This window comes from Rutidosis leptorrhynchoides, chromosome 2 (assembly GCF_046630445.1).
Source record: "Rutidosis leptorrhynchoides isolate AG116_Rl617_1_P2 chromosome 2, CSIRO_AGI_Rlap_v1, whole genome shotgun sequence".
NCBI classification, from domain to species: Eukaryota; Viridiplantae; Streptophyta; class Magnoliopsida; order Asterales; family Asteraceae; genus Rutidosis; species Rutidosis leptorrhynchoides.
Window position 1 is genome coordinate 463,191,195 of NC_092334.1, and position 27,041 is coordinate 463,218,235.

At 36.6% G+C, this 27,041-nt stretch overlaps 1 pseudogene; it reads right to left on the reverse strand.

Annotated features, from left to right (window-relative positions):
- LOC139889335 (nucleotide pyrophosphatase/phosphodiesterase-like) overlaps positions 1-26,041 on the reverse strand; it is a 41,162-nt pseudogene extending 15,121 nt beyond the window's left edge.
- Positions 26,042-27,041: the final 1,000 nt, after the last annotated feature.

Consider the following 27,041-nt stretch of genomic DNA (forward strand, 5'->3'; position numbering starts at 1 on the left):
ACTCTTGTCTATTTTACAGTTTAAAAACACAAAATGGATAGACAACCCAATATTTTAAGAGACCTACCCGGAGACATGATTGATGAAATCTTGTCTAGAGTCGGCCAGAATTCTTCGGCACAACTATTTAAGGCGAGATCAGTTTGTAAGACATTCGAAGAACGTTCCAAGAATGTCTTGGTTTATAAGTGACTTTCGTTTGAAAGATGGGGGATATCACATTGGGAAACTCATAAGTTACGATGTGTTTACTTTGACGCATATATTGCGGGGAACCCAAATGCTATTTTACTCAACGGGTTAAGAAATTATTTTGACTCAATATATCCGAATATTGGACTTCGTGATTTAGAAAAAGCGGCTAACATGCAACATAAAGAAGCATGTTATGCTTACGGATTAGTAATGTTCGCTTCTCACCAAAGTGAGAACAAGAACATCGGGCTACAACTATTAAACAAAACGTTTCCACAAGTGACGGAGTCGGTAATTGGGGTAAGAAATGAGGTTTTTAGATTATTACGGGACTGTTGGACATTACGTAACCCTCATCCCTTTGATGACGTTACAACACGCTGTCTTATCAACGGCCATAACGGTTATGTTGCACAAGACCAAGGATGGGAAGTAGTCCTAGTAAAACCAGAATGCATGACTTGTTTCTGGACGTATGAATTACGTGTCTTTATTGCCTTTGCCGAACGACTTGTGTACTAGCTAGAATTGTCTTCACAACTATCTTGTATCAAAGTTATTGTGTGCTATATTTCATGCTTTATGTAAAATAAGCGGTATTGTAAGTTTGTAAAATATTGTATAAAAGTTTGAACGCGAAATATTATTACAATCAGTTTTTCATATAGAATTGTAGTAGTTGAATTGTATATTAGCTACTAAGTATGAACTTAACGGGTAGGTACTACCCGAATTTAAACTTATAAAACGCTAATATGAAGAAAAAGCTTTTATAAATGAGTTCATATTATGCTACGAAATACTATTAACTACTCTTAATATTCTGTATGATTAACTTGTTCCATTTAACTATTTTGAAGGAAATGGCACCGACTACTCGACACACCGTGAATATGAATGAAGAGGAATTCCGTACTTTTCTAGCTTCAAACATAGCCGCAGTACAGGCTGCGCTACATACCAACAATAACCTTGGATCTAGCAGTACAGGAAATCGTGTAGGATGCACCTACAAAGAATTCACTGCCTGCAAACCTTTGGAATTTGATGGAACCGAAGGACCGATCGGATTGAAACGGTGGACCGAGAAGGTTGAATCGGTGTTTGCCATAAGTAAGTGTACTGAAGAGGACAAAGTGAAGTACGCTACGCATACCTTCACAGGTTCTGCGTTAACATGGTGGAATACCTATCTAGAGCAAGTGGGACAAGATGATGCGTACGCACTACCGTGGTCAGCATTCAAGCACTTGATGAACGAGAAGTACCGTCCCAGAACCGAGGTCAATAAGCTCAAGACAGAACTTAGAGGGTTACGAACCCAAGGATTTGATATTACCACGTACGAAAGACGATTCACAGAATTGTGCCTATTGTGTCCGGGAGCATTCGAAGATGAGGAAGAGAAGATCGACGCGTTTGTGAAAGGATTACCGGAAAGAATCCAAGAAGATATAAGTTCACACGAGCCCGCCTCCATACAACAGGCATGTAGAATGGCTCACAAACTAGTGAACCAGATTGAAGAAAGAATTAAAGAACAGACTGCTGAAGAGGCCAATGTGAAGCAAGTCAAAAGAAAGTGGGAGGAAAACGGTGATAAGAATCACCAATACAACAACAACAGCAATTACAACAATAATCGCAACAATTATCCCAACAATCGCAACATCAATCGCAACTACAACAAACGGCCCAACAACAACAACAACAACAACAACAACAACAGCAACTACAACAATCATCCCAACAACAATAATAACCGCAACAACAACAACAATCAGAAGCAGCTATGCCAAAGGTGTGAAAAGAATCACTCGGGGTTCTGCATCAAATTTTGCAACAAGTGTAAAAGAAATGGTCATAGCGCGGCGAAGTGTGAGGTCTACGGACCAGGGGTTAATAGAACGAAAGGAACAAATGGTGTCGGAACGAGTAATGGCGGAGCAAGTAGTGTCGGAGCAAGTTATGCCAATGTAGTTTGTTATAAATGTGGAAAACCAGGCCACATTATTAGAAATTGCCCGAACCAGGAGAACACGAATGGACAAGGCCGTGGAAGAGTTTTCAATATTAATGCGGTAGAGGCACAGGAAGACCCGGAGCTTGTTACGGGTACGTTTCTTATTGACAATAAATCTGCTTACGTTTTATTTGATTCGGGTGCGGATAGAAGCTATATGAGTAGAGATTTTTGTGCTAAATTAAGTTGTCCATTGACGCCTTTGGATAGTAAATTTTTACTCGAATTAGCAAATGGTAAATTAATTTCAGCAGATAATATATGTCGGAATCGAGAAATTAAACTGGTTAGCGAAACATTTAAGATTGATTTGATACCAGTAGAGTTAGGGAGTTTTGATGTGATAATCGGTATGGACTGGTTGAAAGAAGTGAAAGCGGAGATCGTTTGTTACAAAAATGCAATTCGCATTATATGAGAAAAAGGAAAACCCTTAATGGTGTACGGAGAAAAGGGCAACACGAAGCTACATCTTATTAGTAATTTGAAGGCACAAAAACTAATAAGAAAAGGTTGCTATGCTGTTCTAGCACACGTCGAGAAAGTACAAACTGAAGAAAAGAGCATCAATGATGTTCCCATTGCAAAAGAATTTCCCGATGTATTTCCGAAAGAATTACCGGGATTACCCCCACATCGATCCGTTGAATTTCAAATAGATCTTGTACCAGGAGCTGCACCAATAGCTCGTGCTCCTTACAGACTCGCACCCAGCGAGATGAAAGAACTGCAAAGCCAATTACAAGAACTTTTAGAGCGTGGTTTCATTCGACCAAGCACATCACCATGGGGAGCTCCTGTTTTGTTTGTCAAGAAGAAAGATGGTACATTCAGGTTGTGTATCGACTACCGAGAGTTGAACAAACTTACCATCAAGAACCGCTACCCACTACCGAGAATCGACGACTTATTTGATCAACTACAAGGCTCGTCTGTTTATTCAAAGATTGACTTACGTTCCGGGTATCATCAAATGCGGGTGAAAGAAGATGATATTCCAAAGACTGCTTTCAGAACACGTTACGGTCATTACGAGTTTATGGTCATGCCGTTTGGTTTAACTAATGCACCAGCTGTGTTCATGTACCTTATGAACCGAGTGTGTGGACCATACCTTGACAAGTTTGTCATTGTTTTCATTGATGACATACTTATTTACTCAAAGAATGACCAAGAACACGGTGAACATTTGAGAAAGGTGTTAGAAGTATTGAGGAAGGAAGAATTGTACGCTAAGTTTTCAAAGTGTGCATTTTGGTTGGAAGAAGTTCAATTCCTCGGTCACATAGTGAACAAAGAAGGTATTAAGGTGGATCCGGCAAAGATAGAAACTGTTGAAAAGTGGGAAACCCCGAAAACTCCGAAACACATACGCCAGTTTTTAGGACTAGCTGGTTACTACAGAAGGTTCATCCAAGACTTTTCCAGAATAGCAAAACCCTTGACTGCATTAACGCATAAAGGGAAGAAATTTGAATGGAATGATGAACAAGAGAAAGCGTTTCAGTTATTGAAGAAAAAGCTAACTACGGCACCTATATTGTCATTGCCTGAAGGGAATGATGATTTTGTTATTTATTGTGATGCATCAAAGCAAGGTCTCGGTTGTGTATTAATGCAACGAACGAAGGTGATTGCTTATGCGTCTAGACAATTGAAGATTCACGAACAAAATTATACGACGCATGATTTGGAATTAGGCGCGGTTGTTTTTACATTTAAGACTTGGAGGAACTACTTATATGGGGTCAAAAGTATTATATATACCGACCACAAAAGTCTTCAACACATATTTAATCAGAAACAACTGAATATGAGGCAGCGTAGGTGGATTGAATTATTGAATGATTACGACTTTGAGATTCGTTACCACCCGGGGAAGGTAAATGTGGTAGCCGATGCCTTGAGCAGGAAGGACAGAGAACCCATTCGAGTAAAATCTATGAATATAATGATTCATAATAACATTACTACTCAAATAAAGGAGGCGCAACAAGGAGTTTTAAAAGAGGGAAATTTAAAGGATGAAATACCCAAAGGATCGGAGAAGCATCTTAATATTCGGGAAGACGGAACCCGGTATAGGGCTGAAAGGATTTGGGTACCAAAATTTGGAGATATGAGAGAAATGGTACTTAGAGAAGCTCATAAAACCAGATACTCAATACATCCTGGAACGGGGAAGATGTACAAGGATCTCAAGAAACATTTTTGGTGGCCGGGTATGAAAGCCGATGTTGCTAAATACGTAGGAGAATGTTTGACGTGTTCTAAGGTCAAAGCTGAGCATCAGAAACCATCAGGTCTACTTCAACAACCCGAAATCCCGGAATGGAAATGGGAAAACATTACCATGGATTTCATCACTAAATTGCCAAGGACTGCAAGTGGTTTTGATACTATTTGGGTAATAGTTGATCGTCTCACCAAATCAGCACACTTCCTACCAATAAGAGAAGATGACAAGATGGAGAAGTTAGCACGACTGTATTTGAAGGAAGTCGTCTCCAGACATGGAATACCAATCTCTATTATCTCTGATAGGGATGGTAGATTTATTTCAAGATTCTGGCAGACATTACAGCAAGCATTAGGAACTCGTCTAGACATGAGTACTGCCTATCATCCACAAACTGATGGGCAGAGTGAAAGGACGATACAAACGCTTGAAGACATGCTACGAGCATGTGTTATTGATTTCGGAAACAGTTGGGATCGACATCTACCGTTAGCAGAATTTTCCTACAACAACAGCTACCATTCAAGCATTGAGATGGCGCCGTTTGAAGCACTTTATGGTAGAAAGTGCAGGTCTCCGATTTGTTGGAGTGAAGTGGGGGAAAGACAGATTACGGGTCCGGAGATTATACAAGAAACTACCGAGAAGATCATCCAAATTCAACAACGGTTGAAAACCGCCCAAAGTCGACAAAAGAGCTACGCTGACATTAAAAGAAAAGATATAGAATTTGAAATTGGAGAGATGGTCATGCTTAAAGTTGCACCTTGGAAAGGCGTTGTTCGATTTGGTAAACGAGGGAAATTAAATCCAAGGTATATTGGACCATTCAAGATTATTGATCGTGTCGGACCAGTAGCTTACCGACTAGAGTTACCTCAACAACTCGCGGCTGTACATAACACTTTCCACGTCTTGAATTTAAAGAAATGTTTTGCTAAAGAAGATCTCACTATTCCGTTAGATGAAATCCAAATCAACGAAAAACTTCAATTCATCGAAGAACCCGTCGAAATAATGGATCGTGAGGTTAAAAGACTTAAGCAAAACAAGATACCAATTGTTAAGGTTCGATGGAATGCTCGTAGAGGACCCGAGTTCACCTGGGAGCGTGAAGATCAGATGAAGAAGAAATACCCGCATCTATTTCCAGAAGATTCGTCAACACCTTCAACAGCTTAAAATTTCGGGACGAAATTTATTTAACGGGTAGGTACTGTAGTGACCCGAACTTTTCCATGTTTATATATATTAATTGAGATTGATATTTACATGATTAAATGTTTCTAACATGTTAAGCAATCAAACTTGTTAAGACTTGATTAATTGAAATATGTTTCATATAGACAATTGACCACCCAAGTTGATCGGTGATTCACGAACGTTAAAACTTGTAAAAACTATATGATGACATATATATGGATATATATATATATAGTTAACATGATACTATGATAAGAAAACATATCATAAAGTATATTAACAATGAACTACATATGTAAAAACAAGACTACTAACTTAATGATTTTTAAACGAGACATATATGTAACGATTATCGTTGTAAAGACATTTAATGTATATATATATCATATTAAGAGATATTCATACATGATAATATCATGATAATATCATGATAATATAATAATTTAAAATCTCATTTGATATTATAAACATTGGGTTAACAACATTTAACAAGATCGTTAACCTAAAGGTTTCAAAACAACACTTACATGTAACGACTAACGATGACTTAACGACTCAGTTAAAATGTATATACATGTAGTGTTTTAATATGTATTTATACACTTTTGAAAGACTTCAATACACTTATCAAAATACTTCTACTTAACAAAAATGCTTACAATTACATCCTCGTTCAGTTTCATCAACAATTCTACTCGTATGCACCCGTATTCGTACTCGTACAATACACAACTTTTAGATGTATGTACTATTGGTATATACACTCCAATGATCAGCTATTAGCAGCCCATGTGAGTCACCTAACACATGTGGGAACCATCATTTGGCAACTAGCATGAAATATCTCATAAAATTACAAAAATATGAGTAATCATTCATAACTTATTTACATGAAAACAAAATTACATATCCTTTATATCTAATCCATACACCAACGACCAAAAACACCTACAAACACTTTCATTCTTCAATTTTCTTCATCTAATTGATCTCTCTCAAGTTCTATCTTCAAGTTCTAAGTGTTCTTCATAAATTCCAAAAGTTCTAGTTTCATAAAATCAAGAATACTTTCAAGTTTGCTAGCTCACTTCCAATCTTGTAAGGTGATCATCCAACCTCAAGAAATCTTTGTTTCTTACAGTAGGTTATCATTCTAATACAAGGTAATAATCATATTCAAACTTTGGTTCAATTTCTATAACTATAACAATCTTATTTCAAGTGATGATCTTACTTGAACTTGTTTTCGTGTCATGATTCTGCTTCAAGAACTTCGAGCCATCCAAGGATCCATTGAAGCTAGATCCATTTTTCTCTTTTCCAGTAGGTTTATCCAAGGAAATTAAGGTAGTAATGATGTTCATAACATCATTCGATTCATACATATAAAGCTATCTTATTCGAAGGTTTAAACTTGTAATCACTAGAACATAGTTTAGTTAATTCTAAACTTGTTCGCAAACAAAAGTTAATCCTTCTAACATGACTTTTAAAATCAACTAAACACATGTTCTATATCTATATGATATGCTAACTTAATGATTTAAAACCTGGAAACACGAAAAACACCGTAAAACCGGATTTACGCCGTCGTAGTAACACCGCGGGCTGTTTTGGGTTAGTTAATTAAAAACTATGATAAACTTTGATTTAAAAGTTGTTATTCTGAGAAAATGATTTTTATTATGAACATGAAACTATATCCAAAAATTATGGTTAAACTCAAAGTGGAAGTATGTTTTCTAAAATGGTCATCTAGACGTCGTTCTTTCGACTGAAATGACTACCTTTACAAAAACGACTTGTAACTTATTTTTCCGACTATAAACCTATACTTTTTCTGTTTAGATTCATAAAATAGAGTTCAATATGAAATCATAGCAATTTGATTCACTCAAAACGGATTTAAAATGAAGAAGTTATGGGTAAAACAAGATTGGATAATTTTTCTCATTTTAGCTACGTGAAAATTGGTAACAAATCTATTCCAACCATAACTTAATCAACTTGTATTGTATATTATGTAATCTTGAGATACCATAGACACGTATACAATGTTTCGACCTATCATGTCGACACATCTATATATATTTCGGAACAACCATAGACACTCTATATGTGAATGTTGGAGTTAGCTATACAGGGTTGAGGTTGATTCCAAAATATATATAGTTTGAGTTGTGATCAATACTGAGATATGTATACACTGGGTCGTGGATTGATTCAAGATAATATTTATCGATTTATTTCTGTACATCTAACTGTGGACAAATAGTTATAGGTTACTAACGAGGACAGCTGACTTAATAAACTTAAAACATCAAAATATATTAAAAGTGTTGTAAATATATTTTGAACATACTTTAATATATATGTATATATTGTTATAGGTTCGTGAATCAACAGTGGCCAAGTCTTACTTCCCGACGAAGTAAAAATCTGTGAAAGTGAGTTATAGTCCCACTTTTAAAATCTAATATTTTTGGGATGAGAATACATGCAGGTTTTATAAATGATTTACAAAATAGACACAAGTACGTGAAACTACATTCTATGGTTGAATTATCGAAATCGAATATGCCCCTTTTTATTAAGTCTGGTAATCTAAGAATTAGGGAACAGACACCCTAATTGACGCGAATCCTAAAGATAGATCTATTGGGCCTAACAAACCCCATCCAAAGTACCGGATGCTTTAGTACTTCGAAATTTATATCATATCCGAAGGGTGTCCCGGAATGATGGGGATATTCTTATATATGCATCTTGTTATTGTCGGTTACCAGGTGTTCACCATATGAATGATTTTTATCTCTATGTATGGGATGTGTATTGAAATATGAAATCTTGTGGTCTATTGTTACGATTTGATATATATAGGTTAAACCTATAACTCACCAACATTTTTGTTGACGTTTAAAGCATGTTTATTCTCAGGTGAATATTAAGAGCTTCCGCTGTTGCATACTAAAATAAGGACAAGATTTGGAGTCCATGTTTGTATGATATTGTGTAAAAACTGCATTCAAGAAACTGATTTCGATGTAACATATTTGTATTGTAAACCATTATGTAATGGTCGTGTGTAAACAGGATATTTTAGATTATCATTATTTGATAATCTACGTAAAGCTTTTTAAACCTTTATTTATGAAATAAAGGTTATGGTGTGTTTTAAAAATGAATGCAGTCTTTGAAAAAAGTCTCATATAGAGGTCAAAACCTCGCAACGAAATCAATTAATATGGAACGTTTTTAATCAATAAGAACGGGACATTTCAACCAGCACCGTCCGCCCCACCAGCTCCCACTGTCGAGGAATTGACAAGGGAGGTGGGAATCCTCCGAGCTCGGGTTACTGAGCTTGAGGAGCAGTTGGCTCAGGTTTTAGACATCCTTCACCCACCTTCACCGTAGGAATTTTGTATTTAGATTTCGTTATGTAATCTAGTTGTAGTTTTATGTTTCACTTATGTATTGTACGGACTTATTCAGATGTATGAAACTTATTATTATTAATGAATGGAACTTTTGCGTTATTTAATTCTTGCACGATGTTCTATTTACATTACTGTACGATGATTCTGTGGTATTTGTACCTAGATGCGTTATTTAAATAACATGTGATGTTTTGATTCTATGTTGGTTACTATATACTGTATTATTACTATATTGAATACTGGATTTTGACTTGAGTCAAAATTTTTGTTTAGAACATCATGGCTAACGGTCGATCCACACCTACTGCTGCTCAAATTGAAGAGATGATCCAAGAACGTGTAGCCGCAGCCCTAGCAGAAAGAAATATCCAAGCTCCACCGCCACCACCACCGGTTATCCCACCCGTTCGAAATGGGTGTACTTACAAGGAATTCCAGAGCTGCAAACCACATAATTTCAGTGGAACCGAGGGACCAGTTGGTCTCACCAGATGGTTCGAGAAACTTGAATCAATATTCCGAGTTAGCAACTGTTCGGAGGACAACAAAACCAAATTTGCTTCTTGCACGCTATCTGACGGCGCACTAACATGGTGGAACACGTTAGCTCAAGCGAAAGGTATCGATGAGGCGTATGCTACGCCATGGGGGGAATTCAAAGCGGCTATGATTGATGAGTATTGTCCGAGAACCGAAATACAAAAGATGGAGATGGAATTTATGCATTTAAAGGCCGTTGGGAATGACCTTGATGGTTACAACAGGAGATTTTTGGAACTAGCCCTGATGTGTCCGACAATGGTCACCCCTGAATTCAAGTGTATGGAGAGATACTTTTGGGGACTTCCTAAGTCCATCAAGGGTAACGTCACCTCGTCCAAACCACCGAATGTTCCCGAAGCGATGCGCATGGCGCATACTCTGATGAATCAAATAACCATCGATGAACCGGAGAAAACTATGTCTGAAGCGGGTACTAGTGAGAAATGCAAATGGGATAACCACAACAACAACAACAACATGGGAAGGAACTATGAACAGAACCCGGCGAAACGACATGAGGGTTTCAGAGGAAACAACAACGGTGGAAACCCCAACAACAACACCAATTCCAACCCGAACTACAAGGGAACCCTACCTCAATGCAAACGGTGTTACAAACACCACACTGGGTATTGAAATGTTGTCTGTGAGAAGTGCCAACGGTCTGGGCATATCGGGAAAGACTGCAAGGTCACCACTTTGAATGGGAAGCCGAACACCAATGGACCGAAGAAGTGCTACGAATGCGGGCAGACGGGCCATTTCATAAATGCATGCCCAAACAAGCGAAAAGACGGCGGACCACCCCGTGGTAGAGCTTTCAACGTTAATGCAAGGGATGCACGCGATAACCCCGACTTGGTGACAGGTATATTCACAATCAACAACCTTTTAGCTTCTGTCTTGTTTGATACTGGTGCGGATAGAAGTTATGTATGTAGACATTTTTGCGATAAGATTAATTGGTCATTAGTCCCGTTAAAAGAGAGTATGCTTGTCGAGGTCGCCAACGGTAAAGTTGAGAAAGTTGACCATATTAGTCGAGGAGCTATTATCAACATAGCTGGTGCAGATTTCGAAATTGATTTGATACCCATCAAACTGGGAAGTTTTGACGTGATCGTCGGTATGGATTGGTTGAGCAAGATAAAGGCCGATATTATCTGTGGAGATAAAGCACTTCGCATACCACAAGGAGATGGCGAACCACTGGTTATCTATGGAGAGAGATGTACCTCGAAGTTGAACCTCATTAGTTGCGTGAAAGCGCAAAAGATTATGAAGAAGGGACGTTTTGCTGTCCTAGTACATGTGAAAGCGGTAGAAACTGAGGTGAAGAGCGTGAACGACGTTCATATTGTGAACGAATTTTCCGATGTCTTCCCCAAGGAATTGCCTGGATTGCCGCCGCAGAGTGCAGTAGAGTTTCAGATTGACTTAGTGCCAGGAGCAGCACCTGTAGCTCGCGCACCTTATAGACTCGCACCTTCCGAGATGCAAGAATTACAGAGCCAACTACAAGAACTACTTGACCGTGGATTTATCCAACTAAGTTTCTCGCCTTGGGGCGCACCTGTGTTATTTGTGAAGAAGAAGAATGGATCCTTCCATATGTGTATCGACTACCGTGAGCTCAACAAATTGACTATCAAGAATCGGTATCCCCTTCCACGAATTGACGATCTTTTTGATCAACTATAAGGATCGAGTGTCTACTCAAAGATCGATTTGCGATCCGGTTATCACCAGTTGAGGGTGAAAGAAAGTGACGTGATGAAAACTGCATTCAGGACCCGTTATGGTCATTATGAGTTTCTCGTGATGCCATTCGGTTTGACAAATGCACCTGCCGTGTTCATGGACCTCATGAATCGTGTCTGCAAGCCGTACTTTGATAAGTTTGTTATCGTCTTCATAGATGATATCCTCATCTACTCTAAGAGCGAAGAAGAGCATGAGCAACACCTCCGACTAGTACTTGAACTCTTGAGACAAGAGCAACTTTACGCCAAATTCTCCAAGTGTGAATTTTGGTTGAAGGAAGTTCAGTTTCTGGGTCATGTTGTGAGCGACCAGGGTATCAAAGTTAATCACGCCAAGATTGAAGCCATCAGCAAGTGGGAGACCCCCACTACTCCAACGCATATTCGCCAATTCCTAGGTCTTGCCGGTTACTACCGAAGGTTCATTGAAGGATTTTCTCTGATTGCGCGTCCTTTGACCGCACTGACTCACAAGGGCAAGAAGTTCATTTGGGAACCCGCACACAAATCAGCATTTCAAACTTTGAAGAAGAAGTTAACCACCGCACCTATCCTATCACTTCCCGAAGGCAGTGACGATTTCGTTGTTTATTGTGATGCATCGAAGAGTGGTTTTGGTTGTGTACTGATGCAACGATCAAAGGTTATTGCCTATGCCTCCCGCCAACTGAAGATTCACGAGCGGAATTACACTACACATGATCTTGAACTTGGAGCCGTTGTCTTTGCACTCAAATTGTGGAGACACTATTTGTATGGAACTAAGAGCACTATCTTCACCGATCACAAGAGCCTCCAACACATCTTCGATCAGAAGCAACTGAATATGAGACAGCGTCGATGGATCGAGACGCTCAATGACTACGATTGTGAACTCCGTTATCACCCTGGCAAGGCCAATGTTGTAGCTGACGCTTTAAGCTGAAAGGAGAGGACGGCGCCTCTTCGTGTTAGGGCTCTGAACATCACCATCCATTCGAACCTCAACAGCCAGATCAGAGTAGCCCAAGATGAGGCTCTCAAGGAGGAGAATATATCTCATGAACATTTGAACATACTTGTCTCTCGATTCGAGGTTAGGGAGTCTGGACTCCGATGTTATGCCGGAAGAATTTGGGTACCTCTTTATGGAGATCTACGGAACCTTATACTTGATGAAGCACACAAATCGAGATATTCGATTCATCCTGGAGCAGGCAAGATGTACCACGACCTTAAATAACAGTATTGGTGGCCGAATCTTAAGAAGGGCGTTGCAACTTATGTTGGTAAGTGTTTGACTTGCTCAAAGGTTAAAGCCGAGCATCAGAGACCTTCTGGTTTACTTCAACATCCGGAGATCCCACAATGGAAGTGGGAAAGGATCACAATGGATTTCATCACCAAGCTGCCAAAGACGGTGGGCGGATACGATACTATTTGGGTTATTGTTGACCGCCTTACCAAATCTGCACACTTCCTAGCGATGAAGGAAACTGATACGATGGAGGGACTTGCTCAACTTTACATTAAAGAGGTTGCATCTCGTCACGGTGTACCTTTATCGATCATCTCAGATCGCGATCCCCGTTTTGCTTTTAGATTTTGGCGTTCTTTACAAGAAGCCATGGGAACCCGTCTCGACATGAGTACTGCTTATCACCCTCAGACTGACGGACAAAGTGAACGAACGATTCAGACGTTGGAAGACATGTTGCGTGCATGTGTCATTGATTTTGGAAAGGCCTGGGAAAGGCATTTGCCACTAGCCGAATTCTCGTACAACAACAGTTATCACTCGAGCATTAATGTTGCACCTTTTGAAGCATTGTATGGCCGTAAGTGCCGATCTCCTATTTGTTGGGCAGAGGTAGGCGAAAAGCAAATCACCGGACCCGAGGTAGTCCACGAAACCACGGAGAAGATTTCTCAGATTCAAGCTAGACTTAAGACTGCCCGCGATCGTCAAAAGAGTTATGCCGATCTTAAACGTAAAGACTTTGAATTCAACGTTGGTGATCGTGTAATGTTGGAGGTTGCACCTTGGAAAGGTGTGATTCGTTTCGGAAAACGTGGAAAGTTAAACCCACGATACATTGGTCCTTTTGAAATCTTGGAACGTGTTGGACCCGTTGCTTACCGTTTGGATCTACCAGCACAATGGAGCTCAGTTCATCCTACCTTCCATGTGTCAAACTTGAAGAAGTGTCTTGCTGCACCTGAACTTATCATACCATTGGAAGAACTTACAATTGACGACAAACTCCACTTTGTGGAAGAACCAGTTGAGATTATGGATCGTGAGATCAAAACATTGAAACGCAACAAGATTCCGATCATCCGAGTACGATGGAATGCCAAACGAGGACCTGAGTTTACTTGGGAGCGAGAGGATCAAATGATGCGGAAGTATCCTCACCTTTTCCCGACTCCTCCATCTACCTCAGCTTAAAATTTCGGGACGAAATTTTCTTTAACAGGTGGGTAATGTAACGACCCTGGATTTTCCAACGTTTATTTATTAATAATTGTTATTATTAATACGTGTGATAAAACGAATGTATGTTATTACATTTACATGTTGCCATAATTGCCCGAACTTGACTTTAATTGCCCGAAACGTCTTTGTGACACCCGGAACTTTCACGAATAATATTTTTAGATATTATTTACATTCATGATTAGTTTTATAAATCATTTTAATTAACTATGGTGATTAGTTAGTTACATGGGCTTTATTTGGATTCATTTGTTAATTACACACAACTTGGGCTTTTAATTGAACATGGGCTTATAAAGCCCACCCTACACTCCTTAGTTGAACTAGTTAGCCCATCTAGATACTTGTAAGTATCATTTTAAGTGTAACTTGTTAGTTTGAAAGAATTGGAATCTAGTTGCACTTAATCCCCATGTAAACCATCCTTTTAACCAACTTTTGAAGCTTTAACACACTAGTGACCAAAGGACCTTTCCCTCCTCCTTGTTGGGCTGCCAAAACTGAGGCCTAAGGGCCCCAAATATGGAGTGGTTTTTGTTTCATTTTTCATTTACTTCATTTGCTACATTCCTCTCTCATTTTCACACACACAAACTTGCTTCATTCTCTCTCAATTTTCTCTAGTTCTTGTAAGTAAACTTGAAGCTTTTCTTCTTTTCTTTCTTCCTTGTAAAACCGTAGCATATGCTACAAATATCATCATCATACTTTGTTTGTTTTAATCTTTGTTTACTTGTGTTGATTTCTAGTAGTTGTTAGTTACTTACTTACTTGGTTTCAAGAATCAAACTTGCTAGTTTCTTTCTTCTTTTATCTTGTAATTTCAAGAACACTCAAGAACACTCAAGAACATAACTTACTAGTTATGATTCTACATATAATTTCTTAAAAGATTGCAAGTTCATGTGTTGATTAAACTCATACTTGAAGTTCATGAAGTAAACTTTAAAGTTTACTTTCTAAAGATCAAACTTTGGTTTGAATCTTTAAAGTATGAACAACCATGAACAAATTACATGTTTACTTAGTTTACTTCTTCATTCTTGCACTTTAATTTCATGTAATTAGTTTGAATGGTCAAGAACTACAAGTTAGCCTTGATCTCATTAATCTTGAACTAAAAGTCAACCTTGAAAGTTCAAGAACACACAAATAAGTTTTCTTTAAATATAACTTTGTATACTTATGCTTGATCTAGACTTTTGAGTCTTGGATCTTCAAGATCTAACTAAGAACCATGTTCTACACCTTAAGATCTTGATTAGTTAGCTTACTTTCAAGTTTATAGTTCAATATTACCTTTAAAGTTCATGTATGTGTTAGATCTAAGACTTTGATGTAACTTTGGTTCATCAAAACACTTGCAACACTTAAGTGAGTTGTGCTTCATGTCTTAGACTTGCACTTGGGTTATGATGGTCAAAACTTGGTAAATATGATGTAAACACATCAATGAGTTGTACACTTGAAGCTATACGCATCAAGGATGAGAACCGTGATAAGCATCAAGCACCAAGACCACCGGAACTCACTTTTAACTTCCTGTTTTCTGTTTACAGCCCTCTGTCCTACTGATTCTGTAATAGACCAGTAGACCTGGGCAACTGAGACCTTGATTTTCAAATAGATCTTTTCGAGTAGATAACTTTTCATATAGGACTCGACTTAATCCGAGTTACGGTTTAGGATTTATGGCCCTCCGATCGTCACTATGTCCTTTTAACGTTGTGCAGAAATTTCTGACCTACTCGCACTTAGACCGTAGCCACGGTCAAACGAAGACGAGTTTGCTTCTGTAAATTTTACCACAACTAAAGAACTCATAGACGGAGCCATGGCCACTTGTCTCACCTTAATTCAGTAAGGGTAGAGGCCGTGGTGACTGACTGAAGTCAGCCTTTGTTGTAAACTACTTCCATAAACGAAACTTACTTTACGCCTTTTGTTTGATGATGAATGATGATGACCTTTAAGACCTTATTTACATGCTTTTAAAACTATTAAGACGATTTACTGACTTAGTACTTTTTTCCTTAGGTTGAGGACCTTCGGACCGATTACTTGCACACCTTTTCCGAACCGACTTTACGACTACATTATCATTGTGAGTTATAGCATTCCCTTTTTACTTTAACTTATTTTGGGAACTGAGAATACATGCGGATTTTATGTTTTACATACTAGGCACGAGTACTTAAACTTATATATGTGTGGGTTATACAACGGCATAAACATTCCCTTTAGCTCGGTAACGTTTAATCATTGGTTTTTGAACCGTGAACGCGAATCTTAGATATGGATCCATAGGGTTTGACATCCCCACTCGGGCTAGTAGCGCTATCATTTAACGAGTGTTTAATACTTCATAGACATACGCACTTGCCAAGTGTACTTTCAGGGGGTATAAACGTTAAGTTAGTTACCAAGTGCCCACGGTTAACATATACTTTATCATACTATTTTGAAATGCTCTTTGTAGCACTGAAATCTCGTGGCCTACATTACATACTGTTATACTTAAACTATAGCTCACCAACCTTTGTGTTGACGTTGTAAAGCATGTTTTTCTCAGGTGCTTGAGGTTAGCTTCCGCTGTGTACTAGTCGTGCTGTAGACACCCGCTGCTTAGAGTTGTTATCGCATGAACTACTTTATTTTGCATTCAAACATTAGTACTTTTGAACTATGACTTGTAACGACCGTTTTGGTCACATACACTTATTATTTGCTTCTACTTAGTGAAACATGCTTTTGGATTGTAAAACATTCGATGTTGGTTTAGACATCACTTTATTTATGAATGCAAACTCTTTTTGAAATCGCATATAGTACTTAACCTTGTAATGATCCTGTTGTTGATGATTCGTACATGATGGTTTTGTACGGGGCATCACACGAGGCTTCCACAGCATGTAGTTTGTGGCTGTGAGCATAATCATAGCTCTGGAAGATGATGTTGACTCTTCTGTGGACATTATCACCTTACAAATAATTTTTCAACACAAACGGGGTTGAATTGTAGAAAACAGAGATCACCGTTACGTCCGGAACGGTTGAAAATGGTGGAATAGACACTTCGCGGCTTAAATTCCACTTATGGGGCAAAATTATAATTTTTTAAACTTTCAGGGACCAAGAATGAATTTCTGAAAATTTCAGGGACCAAATTGTAAAATTTCAGAATTGCTACAGTACTGCTATAGTACTACTACAGGAACTTGCTATAGTACCGCCAGCTGCTACAGTGAATTGCTACAGGACTGCTACAGTGAATTGCTACAGGACTGCTACATTGATCGTCTTCTCCGGCGAAAATTCCGGCACCGGTCGTCTTCTCCGGCGAGATTTCGGCGAGTTGACCAAACTTTGACCGCGTTTTCTGGGCTCGTTATAACTCCGTTTAAGTCGCCGTTTTTTGCGTTGGCCTCGGTTCGACGAGACGAATCCAATGGTACACTCAAAATTGAATTTTGAGAAAATTTCAGAAGACCCAAAAAACTCAACAAACGTCTCTAACCAAGCTCTTGATACCACTTGTTAGGAAGAGAGTATCGCCTGGACGTTGGGAGATATAAATTTGAGAGAAAAACAAGTCTATTACTCACAAGAATAGAAAACAAGTCTATTACTCACAAGAATAGATTTACAGAGTATTACAAAACTCTTACAAAAAAAAACTCTCAAACTCACACACACTCTCTAGGTTGTGATTACACTTCTCTGAGTGATTTGGATGATTTACAATTGAAGTTTCAACCTCTATTTATACTAAAACTTTGGTGGCGGTGGAATGGTGTGAACGAGGAAGGTGTCGTGTGAACGGAGATGGTGGGCGGCCGTCATCGTGTTCATCTTTGCTTCTTCTACATAGTGTTCAAAGAAGGCTACTTTGAACATCTAGAAGGTGAGCTTCTAGATTGTAGGCTGGAAACTTTCAAAACAGCCACCAATTTTGGCTAAAATTTCATAACAAAATTCGGAATCTTCCAAATTTCAAAGGGTTACATGTCTTATATTCTATTGAAGTTTAATCAAGATCTTTGTCCATTGTTTCAATATATACACTGAGATCGATTACAGTTACAATTGTGCATTGCGCGAGCAATGGTATAAGTAACCTTTGAACCAGTAACGTGACACTGATTTTGATGATGTGGCAACTCATATGGCCTCCACATCAACAAAATGATACTAATTACTTGGTAACATTTTTAGACTTATAATCAAATAACAAATGTGGTGTAAAGAGACCAACGAGCTTATAGCTCAGTGGTACCCGATGCCTTTGATCCCTGGGCCCACGGTGGGGGAAGCTTCCACCCAATAGAGGCGCAAGTTCGATTCTCAGTCTGGGCGCCCCGCATGGAATTATCTCTCCCTCCGGGGGGAGGTTTGTGAAGTGCTTTCGGGGGTCTAGCTAGCTGGGGTAAAGATCGCCTTGCCGCCACTGTGGGTAACTGGGAGGAGGTAATTTTCCGGCACAGGTCTCTTTCGGGGTGGGATTGGTGGGTGCTACGGCACACAGGGTTAGCGTGTCCCTGCCAACTTACACGTTTTCCACCCAATGTGGTGTAAAGAGTGAGTTCACTCACATTTTCTAATCCTCCTGTAAATAATGCAAAGGAGAAATCTGCACGTTGATTTATAATCCGAAAGCTTAGTGTAGCTTTTCCTGTTTTCGCATAATCAGCAGTGGAATGGTTTGCAAACTTGTACTGTTATGAAAATATAATAAAATTAAAAATAAATAAAAATACTAATCAGCACAAGTCAAGAGCAATATGGTTTTAAAGATGTTAAGGTGTGTTACCTTAATTGGGGCAGTGCATATATATGGAGCTTCTGGCCAGTTACCAGTTTCTTGGTAACAATCTGATGCACTGCCATATTCATTGATTAATTTGTGTAGATTAATTAAAGTATAAATGTAGCATTTGTAAGAATTTTAAGGAGTATTATCGATTTAAGACATTGAAAACTAAGATTACTTGAATTTTGCCGGTTCAGTCATCATTAGTTGCTTCAGGGTATTCTAGATTCACATTGATCCACTCTGCATCCTCACCCTATTAACATTAACATTTAACATATAAAGTTATATAAATAGATTAAATCATAGTAATTGAACATTTCCAACAAACTAACTAATAAAGGGGTGCTAGTTGTTAGAAGAAAATTGTGCTACTTTAATTTTTTTTTTTCTTTCCAAAATTCTAACCACAACTTTAATCTTATAACCAAGGTTGCAAAATTTGCTATTAGGTCATTCTCTATCGTAATTAAACTATTCATCCTCTTAACCTTTCACATCAGCGCCACATCCACACCAATATCCTATAACTAACTCATAGCTAAACACTCTCTATCATGGCTAAAACAATACTCCTCTTAATATACAACGTACAAGCAATAAAGCATCAAGTCCAACGATAAAAAGCCATTGGGACCCACAATTCCTATAACTAACCTAAACACTTCCGTTATATTGATGGTGAGTGCGGGTAACTAGCTCATGCCTATGGTTAATTACGGGTAATGACAGATAATGAGCGGTAGGGAGTGGTCTTAGGGATTAATAGGTCGGGAAGAAGTAATTGTCAATTCGTGGATTAACTAGATCTGTTGTTGATTGTACTTTATACATTTAAATATTAAATTTTAAAAATTATATGTACTTTATACATTTAAATTTCAAAAATTATATGTGTAAATATAGATCATAAACATAAACATAAACTTTAAAATAAATAATTGTCTAAAATTGTTATTTTTTAAAAAAACTCTAAAGTTATAGTTTGAATTAAGGTTAAAATGTTGGCCAATTTTAACTTTGATCGACTTTGATTATCAAATTCGATTTTGATCCATCAATCAACGTTGACAGATTAATTAAGCGGATTTTAGAAAATCACAACTGACTGCTCTTAATCATAAGTAATCGGGGAGTAACCGAGTTTTTTTAGAACAATGTTTATAAGTACCAATGTAGGACCGCCTGTTAGACCATTTTTAACACGGCGTAAGAGGGGTCCCGTCAGAGGGGTCCCGTCAGACGTGCTGGCATCGGGTGATGCCCTTTGACGCCTATAGTGGGGCGTTACGGCTTACGCTGGAGGGGCGTCAGTGAGTGTTTTAACAGAAAAAATGTCACGAACACGTGTTCGAAGCTGATTGGTCCAAAAAACTAGCCGTTTGCCAACGGCTATGAAGCCATTTTTTCAGTTTTTTTATTTAAATTATTTATATATTTATATATATACTCATACACACTCTCATTTTTAACACACCAAAACTGAATACTTTCTTTCAATTTTATACTTTCAATCATACTAATTTTATAACTAAATGGCATCGTATTTACGTAATTCCGAATCCGATTCGGAAGAAGAGCGTATTATTGCACTAATTCAAGAATTAGAAGATGAAGATGCCGAAGTCGAATCCTAGCGTGTTCCACGATCCCGAATTTATATTCCAAGAGATCGTGAGGAAGCCGCACAAACTTATGGAAGGATTATTTTAGTGAGACGCCTGTGTTTCCGCTACATAAATTTAAAAGACGTTTTCGTATGCGGATTCAATTATTTCTTCAGATATCGCAAGGTATTTCGAATTTCGAAAGTCATGATATGTTACAACCCTACTTTTTCCGTTACTTCTATTTAACTTTCCGTTAGTTAATCTTAACGGCTACTACTTGAATTTTATGCGTTTAGTTTAATAAATACATACTTAATTGGTTAATCCTGGGAGGGTTACTATAATTAATATGATTAGGTATTAATTGAATAATTATTTTCGAATATTAAAATCCGAAGAAAACGAGACGGTTTTGATAACTACAAAAGTTGTTTTTCGATTTAGCGAAACACTCGGAGTAAATATTAATAATTAATTTAGTAATCGTTAACTTAGTAAAATATAATTAATTTATTAGTTGTTTTAATAAATTAAACTTTGTGGATTTGTCTAAATGTCCGGTTAACGTTTCAAGAATTTGGTTTCGATTAACGGCAACTAGAAACGAGCCACACGAGCATATAAATTATCAAAACGAGCCCATGTACACCCCATGGCCGAAGGCCCCATTAGGGGGTTCCCTTTGATTTATTTTGGGTCATTACTTTGGTTACTAGTGTTCCTTAATGTTTGTTACGTCCTAAATCACTTAAATAAAATAAACCATTGCATAAGATAATCTCATAACCTAATTAAAATACAAAAACGCAGCTTTTCTCTCTTCATCCTCCCTCACATCGTCGACTTCATCATCATCATTATTACCATCAATTACTAAAAATTAACACTTGCTTCTTTGATCAAAGTTGTTACTTGCATCTTTATCTACGTATAGACATAAGCAGTAATTTGATCTTTGGTGGTATGAACTCTAAAACCCTACCTTTCTATTTCAGTTTTTTAATGATTACATATGTTATTAGTGTCTATTGCTCAAGTCTATGTGTTTATGCTTGATTACATTCGTTAAATTGCTCGATTGCTATGTTTATGTTAAATCCCGAATTTGAAACTTGGCCTAACAGAAACTTGGACTTATATATTGTTAAAAATTATTGCATATTTAAAAAGTTCTCAAAAATTATTAATTTTAGGCTCAAGAATCATGAACTTTGTTATGTTATGCTACCGTTATGATTAGTTGAATTTTTGACTCGTTTATTGCATGAATCTGAAATCTGGGCAAATTGTGTTATGTTATGGAATATGAGTTGATTACCATCCGATAGATTATGAAAAATCATGAATGTTAGACTAAGATATCACTTGAATTGGATTCTTAAAACTCGTTTTATGCTCAATTGATTATTCGTGACAACGTTTGTCATTTGTAACTTTAAACAGACTTGTATGATTAAATAATTTAATTTCTGGAACACATGCTTTTGAAAATTGGAAAGCATATGATTATTACTTGAATTTTCATGTAGATATTGCATCCTAAATGTTCCTATATGTTGAGATATACGCATTCAAAAATGACCACTTGAATAGAGCCGAATCTGTCTCGAGTGCACATAGAATGGCATAACATGAAATAGGAGTTGTTTTGAGACTTGGTCTTCTGATATGTTAATATTTAGATATTAATAAGCAATATAATTGTAAATCAACATGTAAACCTTATGAATTGCGTGCTATATGAGTAGTAAAATGCTATGTCTAGAATCTGTCCAAATCAGAACACCAGACTTTCCGTGCAAAATCGTACAAATTGGCTAAACCAAAAGCTTAGCCCTTTTTACCACTTAAACTTTGAGATGTCTGTGATCACCTCCCACTGGCCTTATGTGTTTTTCATTTTTCTAAAATAAATGATAAATGTTCTAAAACTAGTGCGCAAACAGAAACTGTTGTGTGCAAATTTAACTATATCTACAAATCTATAAATGATATGACATGATGGCTTACATTGTTGAAAAGGTAATTGAATGAACTAAACATCTACCAAGTTCCATATATTTCCAGTTTGTATACATTTTGACTTATGTGCATTTATTTGTGTATCGCTGCCGTGAAACTACATGACTAGTATGCTAGAAACACTATAACCGTGAACTGAGGCATGAAACTTGTATATTGACTTAGGTTTGACTCCATGACTATTACAACATGACCTACTTATGTGTTTGACTTAGATTGACCATCATTGACTAAGTTTGACTTTTGTTGACTTGTCTGAACTTTGTGAGCTATGTGTTGACTTTTACTATATAGTTTAGTCGGTCTGAGCAATAGGACAACTAATACTATGGATCAACATCTATTTTACATAGACTTATGTGACAACCTATATACGTCTCTAGGTTGCATTACACAGTTGTAACCGTCTTCTTTACTTGTAGTTACCCCGTTACTTATTGAGCACTCAAGGTGAGTTCACAGTCCCACATTTACTGTTTTATAAACTTTTGGGAAGAGATACATTCCGTTTTGAAACTACTTAGTTTTTAGACACGATGTTTTAATCTACGTAATGCTTGAGTTTAGACTAAAATTCCCTTAGCTCGAATATGTTAAATACTTTTGTAAGCGCGAATCATAGGGACTGATCTGTTAGGTTTGATAGCCTCGCTACTACTTATTGTGGTGCTTATTACTTCGTACACTATGCACTTAGTCAGTGTATACGCTATAGGGTAAAGGAAATCGCGTAGTGTATACTACTCGTGGTATTAAGCTTCATATTTCGAGTGCTCAGGAATGCATACACTTTTGATATTTACTTTTTTTTTGATTACATATCGTGGTCTATAAAACTGTTTATACGTTGAATATAAACCTGTGAATTCACTCAACTTTATATTGTACCGTTCTGCACGTTTTATCTCAGGTATTTATAAGAATTGCTTCCGCTGTTTGCTTAGAGGTCGCATGCATTATTGCTACTGGAGTTCAGCTTTTATTCATACTTTTATTTATTCGCATTTAGACTTTTAAACTTAATGTTGCTATTTATTATCACGTGACTAATGGTTTATAATGATTAAACGGGATTTACGTTTACAAGTCAAACTTTTCAACAATAATAAATGCAAATTCTTTTGAAAAAACATCTCATATAGAGGGTGTAACCGTTACTTTGGGACCGTTATTTCATACGCCGTTGGATGGATTCTGGCGTGGTATGACATGATATTCCCGAGCATTTTAATTTTTTCTTGGGAACGTTTCGATGTTATCGGCCGGCCGACTTTACAATATTGCAAAAAATGACTTCGGCTCTACGCCAATTGGCGTATGGAACCGTCGCCGATATGTTTGATGAATATTCAAAAATGAGTGAGCAAACCTCAGTACTTTGTTTAGACAACTTTTGTAAATGTATTATTACTTTATACAAAGAATGTTACATGAGATCTCCCAATGCATACGATGTTTAACGATTATATAGAAAACATGAGAAGAAACATGGTTTTAAAGGTATGCTCGAGAGTATTAATTGTCTGAATTTGGGAGTGGAAGAATTGTCCCGTTGCTTTGAAGGGACAATACACTCCGGGTGATCACAAGAAACCTACCATTTTGCTTGAAGCAGTTACTTCGTATGACTTGTGGATTTGGCATACATTTTTTGGGATGGGGGTTCGAACAATGATATAAACATTTTGAATAAATCTTATGTTTTTGGTAAACTTAAGAACGGAACATCTCCACCTGCACCATTTGAGGTAAATGGTAATCAGTACACAAAAGGCTATTACCTAGCTGACGTGATATATCCTGATTGGGCTACTCTAGTCAAAGGTTTTGCGTGTCCGACACATGAGCCAAGGATTAAGTTTACTAGGTTTCAATCTAGTGCCTGAAAGGATGTAGATAGGGCATTTGGGGTTCTTAAAGGTCGATTTTAAGGTTAGCGGCACACACTATGTTAGTAAACAATATGCGAAGAGTTATGGATTGTTGTGTCATATTACATAATATGATTATAGAAGATCAAGGATTTGCGTTAGGTGATTGGGAGGAAGATTTCATTATCGAAGATATGGAGAATCGTCCAGAACGTATATCGAATAGAGGACAGGATCAAGACATTATAATCCGAGAGATAAGAGATAGGACAGTGCACGATCAACTAACCGATGATCTAGTTGAGCATATTTGAAACCTTCCGTCCACATTCCGCACCATGAATTAGTTTATATTATAATTAAAATCGTATTATTAAATTTATGTAATGGTTAAATTTTATGTAATGGTTAATTTATGACTTTTTTTATATTTTATATGTATTTTATTTTATGTAATATATTTTGTATTCATATTTAATAAAAAATAAAAAATAAAATTGGTAGGACCTACATGAAGTTGACACTGAAATGGGGCGTCAGGGTTAATGTGTGTCAAAACCTGACACTACCATGTCACATGCAGATTACACATTTAGCCAAAAAGTAATGTCTGTGACGTTATAGGCAGGGTTATATATGGTCTTACAACTTTTTTTTAATTATTTGATGGTTAATTGTTGAAAAAGTTAAACAAGCGAAATTTTTTATTCAGACTGTCTGAGAGGAAGACACAATCAAACGAATTATTATCCTGTACAATAGCCGAGTCATAGGTGGTCTGGACCTCCAAGGCCCAACTAGACCAATAGCAGTTCAAAATATTTAGCTCACATCTAATTCAACCCAATAGAAGTTCGTATATCTGGCCCAACTATGTTTGAGTTTGATATTTGATATTCCAAAATAATATTGTTTATGGTATTTTATTTTTACATACATATTCCTTAGTTATCTTTTATTTTTGTCGAGTTTGGTAATCTACTACTTTATACGTAGTATAATTTAACGTTATCATTCAATACAAATTAGTTCATCAAATCATGAGAATCATTAAAAATACAAATTTTGTTCAAGTATACTACTTAATTTTTCAATATGTTCCAACGTAACTATATATGTTAAAGAATTTGTTGTATTTACGTCTTTTAATCAAAGTTTTAGTATGAAGCTCGAATAGAATAATTTATCATTGCCATTCAAATGAACTATAGCCCCTTAACACCAATTCCTAGTTCCCCCTTTAATCCCGTGACCATTTCTAACATTTACATAACCACACCTCAAAATATGTTGGTAGTAATATTTAAATTTGAAATCTCTTGCGAGGATATTGAAACCACAACTACTATGATATCTTGTAATGGTTAGTCAATCATTAAAAGTCTTGCTAATTATTGTTGGTGTTTTATTTATACGGAGTATTGTTTATTATGGTTTATGTTTATGTGAAACTCTAAAAATTTCAAATAAGGTTTGAAACTTCATTGCTATTATATGTATTGGATGAAGCTGAAACGGATAATTAGCTCTCAAATCACTCATCATCATATCAATAGTACAATCAATCTTCGTCATCGAATAATAGTAACATTTTGTTTACCTTAGATCCAAGAAGGGAAGTGTTTGCACGAATATAAGCTGATTTATGAAGAGCAACAACAGCTTTGTGAATGGCGATTTTGGCGAGCGGTTGTTCACCAATGGGAGCTTGATACGAATGACGATGATGGTCGAGACCACTACTTATGAGACGAGAGTAAGATGAAGAAGCACGACTTACTCTATAAACATAAGCATTTGAAATTAGAAATACTAGCAATAGTTTAAACACATTGTTAATCATTTTTTGGTGTATTTTTGTCACAAACTTTTGTCATATCACGTACATAGGATATAAGATTTTTTGGCTATTTATAGAAGATAGTGATCACATAAAACAAATTCAATACAATTAACAGATCACAATCTATCTATTCTATAGTTAATATTAAAATGTTATAATGATGGCATCATAATTAGTCATTTTTTTTCATTGATTATCAAAAAGAAAATAGAAAAAAATATAATGAATGACATCATAAATCAATTTAATTTACAATTAAAATTTAATCTTTACAATTAATTATGATTAAGATATAAATTAACAAAAATGCAGCCTTTATTCCTTTTGTAATTTACAGAATATTTGTTTTGTATATAGTAAATAAAATTACCCCCGTGCTCCGCAATATATTCGCTAAATCAAAAAGCATATATAGATACAACACCTCCAGCTATATGTACAATATTGACGCATTATGTACCACTTTATAGTAAGACACCCTCATTACCATATTTACAATATTTAAAACATTATGTACAACCTTATAATAAAATATCCACATGATCATATGTACAAATTTTAAAACAAATTGTACACTCTTCTACAAAACACTCAATGAATAAATGTACAAATTTTAAAGCATATTGTACAACTTTCATATAATAATTGTATTTTAATTTCTAAAAAAAATTCAAAAGTGTTATAAAATATCTAGATTGTGTTATAAAATATCTAGATTGGATGTTAATTTTATTATTATTATATTTCTTGCATAGTAATATTTTATACTATAAATAGACATGTATGGTAACCATTTAAGGTGCACCATTTCTCTTGAAATATCAATATCAATATTTCTTCTCTCCTTCTTCTCTCTTTTTCTCTCTTTGTTCTTATAACCATTAAAGGTAGTTATAAGCCTACTGAATTATAACACGTTATCAGCACGAAAAGCTTAGTGTAATTAAAAGATATCTCAAACGATCACGAATCACTAATCAAGGTATGAAATTATTAATAA